General features: G+C 35.4%; 1 protein-coding gene and 1 long non-coding RNA gene across 2 annotated transcripts in view; both read right to left on the bottom strand.

The window, feature by feature from the left end:
- LOC111086753 overlaps positions 1-719 on the bottom strand; it is a 16,758-nt gene extending 16,039 nt beyond the window's left edge. Inside the window, exon 1 of the long non-coding RNA XR_002611480.1 lies at positions 634-719. This is a non-coding gene — a long non-coding RNA (uncharacterized LOC111086753). The remainder of the gene's footprint in view (positions 1-633) is intronic.
- The window catches only part of LOC106463394 (latrophilin Cirl-like), a 122,064-nt gene that overhangs the window by 75,118 nt on the left and 41,223 nt on the right, over positions 1-5,723 (bottom strand). The gene's annotated exons all lie outside the window — the stretch shown is intronic.

The raw sequence follows: 5,723 nt of genomic DNA, 5'->3' as shown, positions 1-5,723 counted from the left end.
TATTTAGACCTATCTATGGCCTTCAAAAAGTTGACGACTCTACATGAAGATGACGTTGTAAAGTCGAAACATGTAGAGTCGTCAACTTTTTGAAGGCCATAGATAGGTCTAAATAAAATGTTTTTAATTGTGTACCAGTTTTAACGTTGAATATTATTTATGATTTTAACTTTTAAGCACCTGATATAGTTGCAGAATGTGTTTCGTTTTTACTCAATTATATTCGTGGCTTTTCAACAACAGTCATTAACAGACGATAATCGTCCTAATTTCTTGTAATGTTTTTCCTACTCACCACTGTCCTCCGGTAGGTAAGCGGTAAGTTTAAGGACTTGCAACGCTAACATCCGAGGTTCAACTCAATGCGGTGAACAGCCCATTACGTAGCTTTGCGTTAAGAAACAACAACAACTGACCGTGAATTACTTTTTAACACAAAGATTTTAGTTTTGAGCACTGATGAGTTAGTTACTCAGAAGACAAGATTTTCCTTATTATTGTAGTGCAGCCATCTAAATGCTACGCTTATTGTTCAACAATTAGGTCTTTAATAAAATATTTTCAGGCACACTCTACAGTGATAAACTGCTGAGATCATAAATATTTAATGTGGAGTTAGCTTGAAATCATAACTTTCAGTTAATGAAGTAGGCCCGGCATATCCAGGTGTTTAGGATGCTCGACTCGCAATCTGAGGGTCGCGGGTTCGAATCTCCGTCACACCAGTGACCCTTTCAGCCATGTAGGCGTTATAATGTGACGGTCAATCTCACTATTCATTGGTAAAAGAGTAGCCGAAGAGTTGGCGGTGGGTGGTGATGACTAGCTGCCTTCTCTCTAGTTTTACACTGCTAAATTAGAGACGGCTAACGCAGATAGCCGTAGTGTAACATTGCGCGAAATTCAAAACAAACAAACTGAATAAAGCCTAAATTTAAAAAGGCATTCAATGCTAAGCGTGAATATCACGTTTGGATTTCACTGTTTTAATGGTGTATCTTAAATAACTACCAGACACTTTTTTATGTTCTTATAAAATGCATAAATGAGAGAAACCTTATATTTATCTATGATTTCGAGTCTAACCCCTTATAAAATTTTAGTTTCAAGCAACAACAGAAATTGAATTCACTGATGAGTCGTTAAGTGACGCTAACATCTTTAAATCTATAACCGTTGCATATCGCTAATAACTCACGAAAATTTATTAAAATATTATATACGCGTGTAAATATGGCAGTTACACGTCATTATACGCATAAGAACGTGTCACAGATTTAAAGTGATATTTTTTATTTTTAAAAATAGTTATAAGTCTGTAAATAATAATTCACGGCCTTAACGAATATTCGGCAGATCTTATTTTTACTAGCATGTAATACATAGAATCAATCTTGGATGACGAAGATTGCTTGTTTTTTGAATTTCGCGCAAAGCTACACGAGGGCTATCTGCGCTAGCCGTCCCTAATTTAGCAGTGTAAAACTAGAGAGAAGGCAGCTAGTCATCACCACCCACCGCCAACTCTTGGGCTACTCTTTTACCAACGAATAGTGGGATTGACCGTCACATTATAACGCCCTCACGGCTGAAAGGGCGAGCATGTTTGGTGGGACGGGGATTCGAACCCGCGACTTGCAGATTGTGAGTCGAGTGCCCTAACCACCTGGCCAATGGATGACGAGGAACAAACCCACTTTGAGACTAATAATAATGCTTGGAGACGGCTTGAATGGGTAATGAAGAAAAACTTTAATATAAGTTTATCATAACAGCAAATGTACAACGTTTCTACAAGGTGCCTGATGATGACAAAACCTTGTCGAAACGTTGTACATTTGCTGTTATGTTAATAGAATTAATCATTTGCAGTTTTGTCATTTTTAGCTGTTTTACATAAAATAAATTAACTGTTGTTTTTTCATAATCTACATACAAATGTTTTTAATCAGTGCTTATATTATCAACAGCAACATAGATTTAAACTTCAAATTGTGTTGTCGTCATTCCCCATAACGATGTTCCTCATTCCTACGAGTACACACACTCGCGCGCACACGCACACGTACGATTGTGAGCCGTCTTTTCCTTTAGTTGAAACTATAGGTGTCGATTGTGCTGGTGAAAAAACACGTAATTTTATTTGGAAGCCAGCGTCTGGATCGACCAACCTGTAATGACGGCTGGACTAGCACGTATCACGTGACCCAAAATTACTCTTTTTTTATTTTTTTTCTTCGTAGCAGTTCAGTTAACATTATAGATTTTGTTTCGTTTTCATGAGAACATTGGATCTATTTTTATAATTTTTCCTTGTCCATAATTCGTGGATTTGAACGATAAAAATAAATGGATGCCTACAAACGAGTTTAGTAACTATTAATTCTTTAATAAAAGTAAGTTGACGAGATCGCGCATATATGTCTAGACACTCTTTGTTTGTTTGTTGTTAAGCTGAAAGCTACACAAATGACTATCTATGCTGTGCCCACCACGGGTATCGAAACCTGATTTTTAGAGTTACAAGTCTTCAGACTTACCATTGAGCCACTTGGGAGCGTGTATAAACGTGTCAACAAGTAGGATCACTGGCGAATCAGTTTATTTGTTTGCTGTTTCGGATATTCACGTAAAACTACATGAGGGATATCTGCGTTTGCTGTAATTTTGAACTGACAGTGTATTAGCTATATATCTGTGTGCGCCAGCAATAGCATGCGTGGGGCGCGCGTATACCCGATTCAATTTTATTACTCATCAGGATCTCTGGCAACCTACCCTCAAATTGAAATTCTTTTAAACAGGATTAGAATAAAATAATCTATGAGCATGGTCAAATACGTCAATCGAAAAGGTTTAACCTCTTGAGTCCAAAACTGTAATTAGATCTGAAATCGATCAGGAGATGACGGAGCTGTGAGCTAAACGTTTGTACTTGAAAAACAACAACAACAGAGAAAAACAAACTCAGAGCCGTTCTATGAGCCGCTATGCCGCGGCTGAAAAACAGAAAACTTCAATAGTAAGTTTCAAAATCATTCTGTTCTTATTTTTTGCAAACGGAATTCGTCGTCATAGGTATCAATATATATCATTGCTTATATTAATTGGAACCGTTGATTTCCAGTACACATTCTCAGGAATGGTGACAGTTTTCTTTTTGATGCAAGAAGCATAGATACTAATCAAGAAAAGAGAATAAAGAATGGGCATACAAAACGTTCCTCCGACCGAAAGATGGAGAGGAAAAAAATATCGACCTTCTTATATAGCTAGGAATCAAAGTAATCCGTGTAGCACACTTAAGAACTGTGAAGACTATCGATCTTATATAGCGAGTGTCTGTTACTTGAAAAACAAAACAAGAAAATAACGTATGCAGTCAATTGCTGATCGAAGATACACTTGAGAGTTTCTGTTTGTCCGAGTCTCTGTTGATGGTTTCAGTATAAACATCACACACGTAAGGAATGTTATTACTTTAGGGCGATTTGAGAACAGACATTTGCAATGACTCGTTAGGGAGCTGACAAACCACCGTGTGTCAAGGGTTAATTACCTCCAAACGACATGCGTTCTTCTGCCTAACTAGAAGTTTTCGAATATCATTTCTGTTTGTCGCAGCGGTATGTCTGCGGACTTACAACGCTACAAACTGGGTTTCGATACCCGTGGTGGGCAGAGCACAGATAGCTCATTGTGTAGCTTTGTACTTAACTTCGAACAAACAATCAAACAAACATTTCCGTTTGTTCGATTTACTAATTCGTATCACAACCCAAACCAACACTATTTTAAAGTATTAACACAGTAATTGATAACGATGGTGTTGGATTATTCTGAAAACATCTAACTTTGAACGTTAAAACTACGATACTTTTAACATACATTTGTCTCAATGTATAAGATTGTTGTTGTTTTTCTTCAAATACACAAATCACCAAACTGACCGGGTCATTCAAAGCATTTTGTATAATAATATATTTTAATAGCATAAAATCCATGTTACTCCGGTGGCTCAACGCTAAGCCTAAGAGTTGAACATTCACTTAAGCCATCCAAGCAATGTGCTGTTGCTAGTCGTAGAGCAAATAGGATTTTAGGTTGTATCTACAGAAATAATAAATACAAGTCACGAGAGGCTATAATGTCCTTGTATAAGTCATTTGTTAGGCCAACATTTGGAATACTGTGTTCAGTCTTGAGCTCCTTATCTTAAAAGTGGCATTGAATTGTTGGACAGCGTTCAAAGGAAGGCAGTTAGGGTGATACCTGAGATAGAAAGGTTGTTATACGAGAAAAGGTTCAGATCTTTGAAGTTACTTTCTTTTGAAAAAAGAAAAGTGAGAGAGAATCTGATTGAGGTATTTAAATTTTTTAAGGGAATTGATAGCGGTGATGCATCATCCTTTTCCCGTATTTAATGGTGAGAATGGTAAGATTATGGGACACAAATATATATTTTAGCAGGGTAGGAGTCGCCTTTAGCTAAGACTGCTTTATTTTTTCTAACTGGGCGATCAGATTCCGGCTTTGTTTGTTTGTTTTGATTTTCGCGCAAAGCTACTCGAGGGTTATCAGCGCTAGCCGTCTCTAATTTAGTAGTGATAGGCTAGAGGGGAGGTAGCTTGTCAACACCACCCACCGCTGTCTCTTGAGCTACTCTTTTACGTACGAGTAATAGAATTGACTTATAACGCCCCATGGCATATTCGGTGACGGGGATTCGAACTCGCGACCTAACCACCAGGCTATGGCAGGCTATGCCAGGCCTCCGAAATGGATTGCCTTCAGATGTGGTTGATGCAGATAACTTAGGGGATTTTAAGGGAAGGCTGGATAAATATATGAATAATAAGGGCTAGCTTTGAGTGTTATATTCTTATTTTAGGGTTTATTATAACAGATGGGATGCCCTAAATGGATAAACATGCCCTTGTTGTCCTTAAATTATAGGTAACACATTATAAACAAACAATAAAATTGATAATGTATTTTGTTAACGTTGTGTAAGCGACAAAAATAAATACAACTTAGTTAACCTATCAAATACTATTTGTAAAGCATAATCGAAATACCGATATTAGTTATAAATAAATAATAAGGAAATGATCTATAAAAAGGGGAAAATATGTAAAATAGATATTGTTTTCACTATACCGAAAGAACTAGAGAAACTGATATGTTCATATCTTAGTTTATTAGTTATAGCTCTCGTTACGTTTCTGAAAGATCTAGTAAATATTTAGTCTAGAACATCAAGACCGCCTATCAACATATATACTTTACCATAATAATAATAATATTGTTGTCATAATAATAATAATACTGTTGTCATAATAATAATATTGTTATCATAATAATAATATTGTTGCCGTAATAATAATATTGTTGTCATAATAATAATAATGTTGTCATAATAATAATACTGTTGTCATAATAAAAATACTGTTGTCATAATAATAATAATATTGTTGTCATAATAATAGCATTGTTGTCATAATAATAATACTGTTGTCATAATAATAATATTGTTGCCATAATAATAATAATAATAATACTGTTGTCATAATGATAATATTGTTGCCATCATAATACTGTTGTCATAATGATAATATTGTTGTCATAATAATAATATTGTTGCCATAATAATAATAATATTGTTGTCATAATAATAATATTGTTGCCATAATAATAATAATAATAATACTGTTGTCATAATG

This window comes from Limulus polyphemus, unplaced genomic scaffold, assembly GCF_000517525.1.
Source record: "Limulus polyphemus unplaced genomic scaffold, Limulus_polyphemus-2.1.2 Scaffold1395, whole genome shotgun sequence".
NCBI classification, from domain to species: Eukaryota; Metazoa; Arthropoda; class Merostomata; order Xiphosura; family Limulidae; genus Limulus; species Limulus polyphemus.
The sequence above is the reverse complement of the archived record's forward strand: the minus strand, read 5'-3'. Positions and strand labels throughout refer to the sequence as shown.